At 43.1% G+C, this 14,001-nt stretch overlaps 1 protein-coding gene across 4 annotated transcripts in view; it reads left to right on the top strand.

The window, feature by feature from the left end:
• slit1a (slit homolog 1a (Drosophila)) overlaps positions 1-14,001 on the top strand; it is a 97,355-nt gene that overhangs the window by 17,150 nt on the left and 66,204 nt on the right. The gene's annotated exons all lie outside the window — the stretch shown is intronic.

The raw sequence follows: 14,001 nt of genomic DNA on the forward strand, positions 1-14,001 counted from the left end.
GATGTACACACACATGCATCCCATGTAGTGAAAACATCCCACCATAATGCTATTTTTTTTTTTTTTTATCCTCATCTGTAACAGTTTTTTGGGGGTAGATTTCCATCTTTGGGATAATCAGTGTCCCTGTTGCTAGCTGATCGTTCCAGCTCACATTATTCCAGTTACCTGCAGCATCTGGGAGCAATAAAACAGTGCGACATGGAAAAAGGATTTCCCTGCCATCCATTCACGCTGTGGTTTCTACTAGCTTATGATCCCGACCTCAGACCCCCATCTGCTTATCTTGCGCTTGATGTCTAATACCATCTTGAATCTATCCGTTTCTCCCTTGTAACTGTCTTCACACGTCACCTGTCATTAAGCCAAAAGTTGTCCCGTTGGGTATTAGGGCAAAGCGTCATCCTTCAGGAAAGGAAATGTCTGCTTATGGCGTGACTCACTGGCTTGTCTATCTAGTTAGAATAGACACAGAGCGAGCCGAGGCCCTCCAGAACGGCGCACGGCCTTGAACGAGCGTGATTGGTCCATCTGGGGCAAGCGACTCTGCCAACAGCCAACAAATTGTGTTAACACAGCTCCCCTGTTTCATCCAATCTGACTTTGCGCTCATTATTCTAAACTCTGCGCCGGCACATCCTGCACAATGAGACCTTGGTCACCTTGGCTAAATCGATTCACAATGTGTACACAGTCATTTGTTCTCGATCCTTGGCTGAATTAAAGTGAGACATAATGGGGCATGACGCTTTTCAGGTGCGTTGTATATTCCTGCGCAGTTAAAACAAATGAGCGATCCAGCCGCAGCGAATTGAAAATAAAGCAACCATAATGACGCCTGTGGTAAATTGACGTATTGATTTGTGTGAGACTTAAAGAACGGCGGGAAAAGGCAAAGCTTTTTCCTTAATGCGTTTCTTGACTCCTGACGTGTCTGGGCCACACTGTGGATTCTGGTTCCATGTCTGATGCGGTTAGGTTACGGCCCGTCTCACTCCTGCCAGCAGTTTTTAATGGACTTAAAAGGTTCTCCATTCCCAGGGGAAGCGTTTTCGTTTGTACCTTTTGCTTTTGTCAGAAACAATCAGGGTATGATAATGCACTATAAGTTAAACGTACACTTTTGCACTTGCTCAAAGTGCTTGCCGGGGCTTGTTAAGGTCTACCTTTCCAATCCTAACAAGGGATATTATCATAAAAGGTGGTGCACTCACCCAGATGGTTCCCTTCATTTGAATGCAAAATGCCTTTTTGAACCTTTTACACTTTTGCTCTTTGTCTCAATTCCAACCCCTATTGAGCTCAAGCCTGTCTTTAAGTGAAGCTTTAGAGGAGGAAAATGAGCAAAACAAAACTCACAAAATTGAGGGTCCTTGGGTTAATGCAGGTATTTGTGCGTGGGATTAATAAGGTAATGGCAGCCAATTTCATAATGACACAATCACAAACCGAAAAGGTTACGTATGAACACTTCCTCTCTAAAATATTAACTTTGAACTCCACTTACTGTTTGCATTTCAAACATTATGCTACTGGTGCATGACTCAAAAAAGTTTGGAAAAGACTGTGTTAATGGAAGACCTTTACTGTTTTTTTTTTTTTGGTGGAGGGATAACAGTTGAAATATATGCGAAAAACTAGTGGGATACAATTTGAATGTTCACCTCAAAGAGAAACAATGAAAGTGTTTGAGGATAGTCAGAACCGTTGAGAGAGCAACATAATACTATTTGTGATAACATCCTGTTTAATTAAGTAGTTCATATTTCAGAACCGTGCTTAAAAACAATCAAAAACACTTGAACGGATATTACATGAAATTGGAATTTGGAAAGTATGGAATCATATAAGATATTGGCAGTGACGTGGTTCATATCGCTGACTTTGGTGCATCCGGCATTGGATTATATCCATCTCATCATCCACTCATCAATTCTCTGAAGCACTTATCCTCACTATAGTGTCGCAGGCACATTGGGGCCTATCCCAGCTGTCATTGGGCGAGAGGTGGAGTATACCCTGGTCTCCAGCCAATCGCAGCCATCTCATCATGTTTCACTCTAATATGAAGACTTACGCCTACAAGAAGTCCAGCGGGAACAAAAATACGAATTGTATCCCGCCGTTGGTGTTTTTACACCTTTTGTTCTCCTCAGAAAACGTTTTGAGGTTTTGGTGTGTATCTACTTCCCTTGAAATGTGTCTGATAGAATCGATGTCAAACTCATCCAACCAAGCATTCATGGAGAAAGCAAGCACTGTTGGTACAATAATGCTGTGGCTGAAAAGGGCTCCAAGACAGTGAGATGAACTCATTCTCTGCCAGACATTTTCAGACCCTCTTTTACCCTAACGTTTGAAAAAAATATAAATAAATTCCTGGGATTGAATGGCTGGACTGTGAAAAGACAAATAAATAGGTCAAAGGCAGTGAATGAGTTAAGGATCTTTTCCAACCTCTGATTGATTAATTCATCAATACGAAGGTTTGTTCTAAGTCTTTCTGTCCCTATAGTGTGTGATCTGTGTTTATCTGCACCGTTGCCGTCTGTTCCCAGACCTGAGCGATAGGAGACGCTGATGCATGTGGGGCAGAGCTGAGATAATTGGAATTGATTTGAGATAATTAGCGATAGTTAGGGTTCGTTACAAGCCGCTCAGTGATGGATGGCAGTTGGGTTCCAGTGACGAAATGCAATGTGAACGGCCAACAAAGAGGTGAGAGGCGTGGCGCGGAACATCAGTGAACAAATAACAGTGAAAATAGAGTTACATTAATCAACTTTAACAACCTGTTGGCCCCCTTGGCCTCATCCCACTTCCACTACACTACATAGCTGTAATCTACTCATCTCTGCCTGTAATTAGCATCTCCTCGCAGTGGGAGAGCAGGAGGAAGTGAGGACCGTGGGACGGTGGGGGTAAGGTGAGAGGAATTGGCGTATAGTGGAGAACAGTTAGCCGAGGAGACGCCCCGGAGGGATGCAGCATCTGGTTTAAGGTCAAGACGGGTTCCGCGGGAAGTGGAGGTGAAGGTTGTTGCTTGTTGTTGCCACAACACATTCTTGTCGGAAGCGGCATGTTACACGGTGGGCGAGGGAAGGGAGGCGAGCTTTCACCTTGTTTCTCCTCGGGAGGTACAAAATGGGGTTGTGTACCTGCACACAAGGCGGACTAAGGACATTTTGGCAAAGGGCATGTCTTAATCATCCTTAAGATCCTTTTTTTCCCATCTTTCATTTTCATAGTTAATGCTTGGCGACAGGCATATTGACATACACAAAACCCTAACACACTCACATACTAGCTGGGTGGCATAGATGCATACTGCATACGCGCACGGGCACAAAAAAGAAAGAATAAGGGCAAATGCAAATCACCCTATTTACAGAACGACCCTGTAATTACATCTCCATGGGCTAATGTGTATTTGGGGGGCGTCCATGAGGGAATATGTTATTTCTGGCATTTAAGATAACAGTGTGAAATATGTGTTGCAGATTTCTATGGGAGAAGTGTTTGTATTTGTTGATTGTTAAGCAAAGGAAGAATATCCAGAAAAAGTACTGTTCTCTATCATTAACACTATCAACAATCCAACTGTCACCGTATTGCTCCTTTGCTTTTCCATTCAGTATGTTCCTTAGCTGCAGGTTGGCTTGAAGTCAGGAAATCAGCATTCAACGTTTGACGACATGAAAAGAATCAAATTGCTGCGTCTGGTGATGTTCCTGTTTGTGAGCCGGGCGGACCGTTAACGCTCCAAACTTGTCTTGCTGTTTCTTTCTCTTTGTCCCTGATGATGAATGACCTGCCTCAGTGCGCCGGTGTTCTGCCAAATTGTCCTACCCCGTCGAAACTGACGAAGGCTGATTTGACATCCTGTTCTGCCAAAATGTCTTACCCTTTGCAAACTTCCTTTGCAATGAAAAAGTCAAATAAGACTCAATAAAAACGAAAATAGTAAGTACTCACCGCTTTTAACCGACTGTACAACATGTAGCACAAAAAGTTACCAAATTCCCACGAAAACACTTATTGGCGATGTGCACTGGGCATTGGGAGGACATCTCGACGGGTAGGAAGGAATTTCAGAACACCGGGTCTCTCGGAAGACTGTTTGGGCCCCAACTTTGCAGGCGTCTCCATAGCAACTCGACTCCTTCAAACGCTTTCTGGGCCATCAGTGTGCGCTCTTGATTAAAATCGCCGCCTCACATCTGTCCGGCATCAAACTCTCAATGCATAGGAACTTTCGTACGCTCTGGCGTTTTAGTGGCGATGCCAGTTTCCCCAAAAAGTCTGTGCATGCTGAAATTAATTGCCACAGACTGATCCAGGGTCTGGTTGCTTGAGTAGAGCTACCTTTGGTTGCAGATTCTGAACATACTAGTCATCTCTTGCCCAGCTTCCTTCCTTGTCCGCCATTGGCTCATATTGTATATGTATAACCCATGGAGACTGAACTGTCAATTTAAGGTGTTTGAGTTTTTGCAGCAGCATGAAATTCCTGACCTTGCAGCCGACCAAACCATCCGAGTCAGGTATTAACTTCTTGCTCTTCCTGCCCCTGTCCTTGTCAGGTGGTAAAAGTGGCTTTTATGGCTTGTCGCTGTTTTCTTTACGAGTCCAGAGCGTACGTGTGTGAGTGTGTGTGAGCGGGAGAGAAACGCAGACTAAACCATGTGAAGCGAGCGGAAGCCAAAAGGGGGTAATTTAAAAACCACTACGCCATTTGAAATATTCACCACCTCAGCACAAGGGGAGCAAGAGAGGAGAAAAGAAACTGACGAAGTGGAGGCAGAAGGGTTGAAATATTCAGAGTGGGGAAAAAAAAAAAAAGAAACAGCAGTGTTTATATTTACTGACGATTCTGTGTCCGTCCTCATGAATAATTAAAGTGGTGGATTGAGGATTATTAAATATTCACACCAAAGCACAGGCACATCAATGCTGTGTTTGGTGTCCGGCTTCTGCTATGCGCAGCGCTACATATACGTGCACATATATGTCAGCCTTGATGGTCTACAAACACAGATGCGCACACACACACACGATAAACCACCGTCAAATCGTACGTGTGAGTCGAGTGTGTGCTTTTGCGCATTTATTTCCTGTGCCAGGGGACTGGCCCGGTCATTATGAATTGATACAACATGAATAAGACATCACAGTGCGGTCCAGATCCGTCATGAGTATACACACACAGGGATTTCACTCAGTGAAGCTGCCCAAGGAAGGCCTGCTTGTCCTCCTCCCCGTTCCCGCCGTTGACAGTTCAGACTGGTTGGCAACGCTTGGTCCAGATTGGAACTGACACTCAGAGGACACAACACACACACACTCCTTGATATCTCTCGGCATGTGGAATGCGACAAACGGGCCAGGAATAACACCTATTTTTGGTGCAAACTATAACTAAGTTGCGGTTGTTGTGAGTACAAACGAGTATCCATGGTTGAATCACTTCGCGCATGCTAGTCAAATGTAAAATTCCTTTTAGATTTGCAGACATTTTTCCTTCGCTAGTAACGATGGAAATTGAATAGATCCATTCCGGTGGTAAGCTGTCATACATACTATAACTATGGGAAATGTTGAATGGTCATACACGTGCAAAAAATAATCACTGCAATTTTATCCTACGTTAATATTATAATACAATATTATATATTATAAAATAATATTATACTGCCTCATTTTTCTTAACATCCTCAAATTTCACACAACTTTAAAAAGAGGTTAACCACTAATACAGCAATGCCAATTGTTCTGATTTCTCCGTATTTTGTAACGGGCAGTTGCCGTATTTTACATTTTTACCAATAAGTCGAAAACATTCCAAAGAGGGTTTTTTTTTTGCTTTAAGTTTACTTGAGCCTAGAGATGTACAATATAACGATATATATTTTGGTGTGACAAAAACATCTACCATACGATATAATCCTCTGTTGTTTATATTGTTATTTTGATGTCTGTGGTGTTATGTTAGCTCTGTTGCTACACTAATGTAGCGTATGGGACAGTAACACAACAATAGTCACTTTCCTGTTAGGTCATCCTTCTCCCTCACTCTCCAGGCACGACTAATCGATTAATTCTCATTCCAACTGTTATACAAATGTGGTTTAAATGTGGGTTGATTGGCCATGCTTGGAGACGATGAGTTGGGGCGCGATACTTAAGAGGCCACTTTTATTTTTCACTGGTCACCTGTGAGCCCACAAAGCCAAAGAAAAAGCACACGGAATTGAGTCAGGTATGCTGACGTTTCTTTTGAGTTGAAGTCATATTTTTCCATGTGTTCCTAATTGGTCGACCTCTGCACAGTAATGTGCTGTCGTTACATTATCTAACCGAGCCCTTGTCATTGACCCCACAGTATTAATTGGGAGTAGTCTCATTTGTGATCGTCATTCTTGGCTCGTTACATCTGTCAAGCTCGTTGCAGCGTCAGTTAAAAAAAATCTGTAATTTCGATCATCGCTAATTCCTCTGGATCACAATGTAGAGGGTTGTCGTCTAGGATCTTAGGGCGAGCGCTGAACTGTCTGTACGTAATATTTAGTTGTAAAGTATTTGGGACTTGAGACTCCCAGGTGCATTGCTGGATGTATTCCAGGTAGACACAAAAACACTGCTTTTCCTCACTCGGGTGGAAAGACGTCTATTGTCCTCCAATGCAGTATTTTTCCTGTGGCCCCCTCAGAAATTTTAAAAGACACCTATGAGCAATTTATTAGGCAGCAATGTGTGGAATTTCTAATGATTCATTTTTGTACTTTTTCTTTGTGAGCGCATGACACAAAGAAAAACGCTGTAAGGGGAATGGCTCAAAAGAAAGATTTGGTCGCTTGGGGAAAGACTGGCATTAGGCGAGAGATTTGGGGATTTTTATTTGTATGTGTGTGTAATTAGGGGTTTTAGACACATTCCCTTGATCCTCTTCCCTATGGCTATACTCTCTCTCACTGTCTGTGGGTCTCACGTTCATTCTTAAGACTTCAGTCCCTTTGTTCTTCAGACTCCACAGGCTCTGCTGTACCTTTAGTTCGAAGACAACCTAAATGCCGGCTTTAGATCGTGCAGTATAAAGCTGGGAAGGGCAAAATGTTTGCCGTAAACTGTTGAGCCAGGGAAGCCATCTTCTCACTATTTTACAGGCCAGTGTACAGTGTACCACCAAATCGTAGGAAAGAAAAGATGTCAGCACTACAAACTTTCACAGCACATTTTCTTGCTGCCATTGTTACTTCTTTACAAAAAGACCACGGCAAAAAGAATAAAGAATGTGTGCGCAGGATTTTTTTAAATTTTATTTATTTATTTGTATATTTCAATGCTACGAATCAAGTCAAACCTTGCCAATTGCTACAGACAATCATGTAGAAAAATTTGCTATTTGAATTGCCGTTTCAACACAAAGATCCCCAACTGGTTTCGAAGGATGAAACAGAGATATTGTAGCCTTGTGGGTGGGTGTGTGTGTGTTCAAATGGAGAAACATGTTTTGTGCAGGGCTTTCCTGTCTATAGTACATCAAGAAAACAACAGTGACATCTCACCGAGAGCAAAGAAAATGAGATATTCATTTAGTATTGATTGAGAAGACACTGCTGAGAGTCATGGTGATGAAAACAAATATGGAAAACTCTAATTTAAACAGATGAATCCAGTTAGAAGTGCATTTCGGTCATATAAACGTACTATGCTTGAGTGGAGTGAGGAAGGCGCAAAATGAATCGCCGGAGAACGGATGGATGTGAAGGTGATGGCGTGTGACAGAGGCAGCCAATAAATACTGTGTGGATTTAGCAAATGGAGTTGGCAGACAGAGGGAAAGAAGCAAAGCGAGGGGCATACAGAAGAGGGATTGGCTTCCTCCGCAGACTTTGAAAGGATTCTCATCTGTAGAGGACGAGGGAGCCCGGTACACCTGCAGAGGAGCATTAGCCAAAAGGTCCATTATCACTTCAAAGGTGGACTCTGCCAAAGGAGGCCTGGTAACACGATGGAGGATAGCAAAAAAACATGCTGCGATAAGACTAGAAAGCCTCCCCATCCCCCCATTTTAACGGTACCCCACTTCCTTTCTGTCTTCTTCCCTGTCACAACCTCCTTATCACTTCCCCGTCCTCGCCTTCCATGACTTCCTCCCTGTGTCTTATCTGTATCTTCAACACCTGGCTGCCCTGGATGCCGAGCCATATATGAGCCTTCTTTCATTCATCTTCCCCCTGGCTGGATTTCTCCATCCTCTGGCTTAAAAAAAATGGCCCGGGGACTGGAGTTTCTGACGAGCCCCAGGTTGTGGTAATGAGATTGCAGGCGCTTTCATGTGGGGATCAAGCCGACGGGTGGGGGGTGGTGAGGGTGTTGTTGGTGCTGGTGTTCGTGGAGTGGATATTCCCGGCACAGGACTTCAGAGTGGGAAATCGGTCAAGCCAGCTCAGTCCAGCGCGGCGATTTGTGGACAGTTCCCATGAAGTCAAGGCGACCTCAGCGTGACACACAATACCGTTAAAGAATGGAACAAATCATTGCAGCATTCCTCTGTCCAACCCAATATATTTCGGGATATTTACAGCTTCAGAAGGTCAGACGCTTCAAGCAGGACAACGGCATAAGCCAGAAATCAATGGCAAGCACGGACTAATACACATTTTCTTCTATTTCTCTTGCTTGCTCTGCGAGAGAGTCAACACCTCATAAATTCACCATGAGAATAAGTAGTATCTAGGGACAAAGGCGGACTGACTCGGGGTATATTTGAACAGGCGGCTGCTCTTTGATTTGACTTTGCCCAGTAGAATCAATGCCACTCCCTAAATTCTCCATACCCACTCCCATTAAATTCTCTCAAAAGCAAGCTATGGATATGTGTGTGTGTGTGGGTGGGTCGGGGGGGGGTCTCTTTTAATCCGTAACGCCTAGCCACACAGCATCACCGCTCCATCCCCCTGACACCTTTATTAAACCCACAGGAAGGAATTACCTTGAATTTACATATTAGAAGACTTCCCTAACCACAGGATGCAACATGTTCATTTGAGAACTTATTAGGAAATTGTATGGCATGACACCTGCTATATTATGTTTTCTAACTGCTGGGTGCGAACCTCACTGGACCCAAACAAGATCCACAAACATGCAATAACCTCTCCAGCAATAGCCTCCTGGAAAGTTGTGAGTGCTGCCGTGTTACACACCCCATAAATGAAGTGCGGTATCTTGCCAGAATTCCAAATGTTATATTCATAATTGGGGGGTTGGGTGTCTTGTCAAGAGCCTTAATTTAGAGTACGAGTGACTGGGTCTTAAAATTTGTGACACTAAAAAGTTTCTTCCATAAACCTACCCTGTTTACGATCAACACAGTCCATTAAGGGAAACTGTACAGCCTCAGAAATGTTGGAATTTGACATCAAATGTTCCCATAGGAAAGGATGAAAACAGAAGTACTAGGTTCAAACTGTCACTATTTTAAAACCACATACAGGCCAGTTTTAAGTAACATTATCTGGATATGCTGACATGTAAAAAAAATACAGTCAGTGGATGTGTTGGTGTGTGTACAGTATTCAGAGGAAGTAAAGGGATATGCCCAAGTTCCACTTCATAAAGCTGTTGTAAAAGAGAAGGAGGTCATTCATGACTAACAAAGACTTTTCACATGAGCAAGCTAACAGACAGTCCAGACTCCATTTCCTCCACACACTTTTTACCCATTTTATTTCTCACTCTTATCCGTATGCTCCTCCATTTTCTCCCAACGCTTTGTCATAGGTTAATTGGTTGAACATCTTTGACTGATCCAGAGCAACCTACTTCACCGTGAGGAATTTTGGCAGAGCAAAAACGGCAGCTGGCCTCATCAAATTTGGATCTACGATAAATACCTCAACGGAACGAAGACAGCTTGACTTTTCTCGTCGTCTTTTTATAGTAAAGCTTTAATCGTTTCTATGGAGACTGGATTGGCAGAGTGCTGTTATGCTGCCCTTCGGCAATCTCACCCTCATCCACCTTCCTACCTGTGGTTGTGGATATAAAAAGATAGTGTTGCATCGAAGTTAAAACATTCACTCCGTAAAGTTTACTCTTAGTACATCATTCCAATGAAATCTTGTCGAGCTTGTTGGAAAGTGGCCTCCTTTCCTTACAATATTCTTCCTGCATATACAATGTGGAAGTCATTTTTTAAAAATTTTCTCCAAGTTGGTTAAAGGAAGCGCAGCAAAGTTAACCAGTGACGGTCAGTTGGGTTAGAAAGCACAGCCTGGTTTCCCTAGCAGGCACTCTCATTATGACATGGTTAAAGACGTGTCCCAACACCATTCCCATCACCCCTCATCCCCTCCACTCCCATCCCTCCATCCCTCCCTCTATCTCCAGAGAATTGCTTGCCCTTTCGCTCAAGCCATTCCGTCTCCTTGGAGCTCATTGTTCCCGGTTGCTAGGTGATAGCCGGGGCCTCATTTGGTCACCTTGGATACAGGGGGAGGCCTGGGTATTTGGTAAAGGGTCAGGGCTGCCAGAGGTGACGTGAAGGTGTGTGTGAGACGACATTTACGTGCATTGTTAGCCATCAAAGTGTGTGCGTGTGTATGTGTGTGAGTGAGGGGGTTTGTGCGTGCATGTGTGTGTGTTTGGTTAAGGGTCAGGCGTGACAGAGCGGGTACAAAAGTGTAGGGTGTGACCAACCCCTCCTTCGCCATTTATTAGCCTATTCAGTCACCCACTCCCCTGCTCGTAGCCAGACAGGGCCAGGAGGCAGCAGAGCTGTCAATCAACAGTTTGGGGGAGGAGCAGAAAACATAATTAATGTACACTATATGCGTCCAAAGCGGAAACTAGAATGGCACTTGGTGGAGCTCAGCCCTCAACCAAGGCAGAACTGCTTGGAAAAAAAAGTGAAGGTGTAAATGGTGGAGCGCTGTATTTGTGTTTGTCAGTTTGTTGGTAACAGGCTACTTCCTGGTTCACAGAGGCTGATGTAAAATAAGGAACAGTGTCATTTTTGACTCTTTACAATTCTAATCACAGAACTTCCTGTTACGTAAGGTACGATGTAAGATAATGGGACGCTACAATTTTATTTTTTTTTTAAATCGAGCGGCAGGAACTGTTCCATCATCTTGTGTTGAGAGATGTAATGGAAGAAGCAAGTGATGACTGTAATGAGTAGACTTATTGTTTTTGGGTGTTCGATACTCTTCGTGGGAGTCACACCTGCCCTTGTTTTCATCTCCGCCTCTCTCCTTCTCTTTTTTCCATCCATACTGAGCCCCTCACACTCTGTAAAACACCCACCAGGGGACAGACTCTTTGTCAAGCAGCCCTTCTGAATTCCCATCCACAACCGTCAAGCCGGTCTCGGTCTTGAAGAGTCCTGGAGTGCCTTTCATGAACCTCCACCACAACAACGCACATTCACACACAAACCTATGCTGTTGTTGCCAAGACTGAAGTACACATTGAAAGAGTACAAGTGGTGCAGTGAACAATATATAAGCATATTTGACCAAATTAACTCCAATTGAAAAGTTCCATTTATGCTATGGTTTTCCGTATAAATTTACAAAAATTCCCTCAGACTTCAAAATAATAGAACGTCTTTGGGGACGAGGGGAAGTTGTTGTAGCTGAAAAAGTGGGTCCAATGCCATTTTGTCTTCTATTTTCACTTCCTGTTGTTGTCATCGCCAGGTGTCTTCTCTCTGCATTCTTTAATGCTCAGTTTCACTGTTGCATCAGTGAGCCCTTGGAGCAAAACCTCTAATGAGTGTACTTCTCTTCGTTCAGTTACACTGATGATGAGGATGACTCACCGTGTTATGTTTTTTGTGAGTCATCGCTGTGTCTTTGTCTCTTTTATTAAACTTTTTAGCACATGACAGGTTAACTTTACATCCTCTTCCGCCCCCTCATTTGTGCACAATGATCTAGCAATTTCCTCTGCATCAATCTTGGTGGTTCCCTCCAGAACTGCTATTTAAGTCCGTTTTTCTGAAATACCTCTAAGGTTTTCCTTCAGAACATTATTAATTATTAAATTAAATGAGTGCAGTCATAACACCTTTTGGCTTTTCCCATCAAGAAGTTACTTGCATGATTTGTTCCTGCCACAAACAAGCTGTGGCTCTGCAATAGCCGAGAATCAAACACGTGCCATCACGTTCCGACACAACTTTATTTACTAGGCAGGCCATTTTTAAGATTTCAAAATTTGAATTGTCAAACACGTATGTAAATAAGTTAACTGGTGTAATATTAACAATAAAGCATGCTTTTAACATTAAAGCTTGTAAATTTAATGACTAATAGGGAGGAACATTTAATGTTTTTTTTGTTTTTGTTTTTACTATTAACATAACATTAATGTACTACGTTAAATATAGCACAAACAGATGGACTCAAATGCACAGAAGATCCAAATCTAAGTCCTTTTTCTGTGCTAAATATGAATTAACAGAAGCTCCTTAGTTATCCACGTGAATTTTGGTAATAATCTCCAACTATCTGTACAGTTAGAATGTTTGTAAAGTTGTATCATATTAAGCCAACAGCAATGGAAAAAGAACAGGAAGTAGAAAAAGTCAATAGAACCATGAGGCACAATCCCCAACTCCAATTTGTTTTACTTTTACAACAGATGACTCAACAAGGAATCTTTTAATAGGCTAGGTGAGATAGGCATAATCGCAAGATTAAGAAGAGCAAGTTATTGATAGCGACCGAAACTCTGATGGCATTTGAGTTGGCATTAATGTGATGTTGACGTCCCGATTGTGCCGTCTACTGCTGTGACTGTGTCTTTTGTTGGTGGAGGGCTAACCTTTCTTTGTGCCCACGTTTGGTCCGGTAACTTTGCTTTGTGCGACGGTGTGTCTCAGAGTGTAGTGTGACTGCCCTTCTCCATAAATCACTGTCAGATTCCAACAGCACAAAACAAAGCGCTCGCCCGGAGCTCACAGATATTGTTGACGCGTATGTGGGTGCATCTATATCCGTTTGTGCATGTTTGTCAAGCCCTCGGCCCTTCATTAACCGGCAGCAAACCGAGTTTATGAAAATGTATTGAGTGTGAGATGGGCACTTTTTTCTTCAGATGAATATTGCAGGAGACGTCGCGCAGGGTGACACAACAACCCATCGATTTCAAGGAGATACCGAGGGAGGGGGTGAAAGCAAAAAGGTTGAGAGAATGGGGTTGATCGCTGGCGCGTGATGGAATAAACTGCAGAATTTCTGTCACTGCGTGTGCGTTCGTGTCCCGCGCGGGGGGCCACGATAAATAAATAATGAGTGAAATGAGAGCAGCTCTCTGTGGATCTTCTCCTTTTTTCATGAGAAGCGACTGTTTACAACGCCACACAAGCACACTTACACACATTTTCAGGACACGCTACATTCATGCTACGGGAGTACACTGACATTCTCCTTCCAGGAACATGTCAGAAATGTAAGTCTCGAAGGCTTTAGCTCCAGATATACACTGACACCGATTAAAACTTTTTCACACTGTACGGTCTCAAAACTATCCATCCATCTGATGGCATTTGTTCACATGAAAACATTAACAGACTGCTGTGAAGTGTGCGTGCCAAAGCAACAGGTGGCGCTATGACACCTACCCCCTAAGGCAGTTTTAGGCAATTACAAGCATTTGCAGGAATGGTGAATCAAGGACAGCAGTAATTGGGGTTGCTTGGTTTACAACGGTCATGGCATACACTGTTTTGTTTTACGACCAGTGCGCAATAAAGTAGTTAGCGTAGCGGCGTAAGAATACGTAATCGCTTCATGCCGTAATTACTGTTTTTCCTGTGTTTCATAGTTATGTCCTAAAAAATGTTTTTTTCCATACAAATATGTATTGCAATTAAGGCTTTACTGCTGCGTTAGCATAGGTTAATGACAGACTAAAGCATGCTCTGACTTGCATACAAATTCATGTTAGGTTGCCTTCGTAGGAACTGAACAAAACATTTAACTGGTA

The sequence above is a fragment of the Filicampus tigris genome, chromosome 11 (genome assembly GCF_054856515.1).
Source record: "Filicampus tigris isolate MCC_2025a chromosome 11, RoL_Ftig_1.0, whole genome shotgun sequence".
NCBI lineage: Eukaryota > Metazoa > Chordata > Actinopteri > Syngnathiformes > Syngnathidae > Filicampus > Filicampus tigris.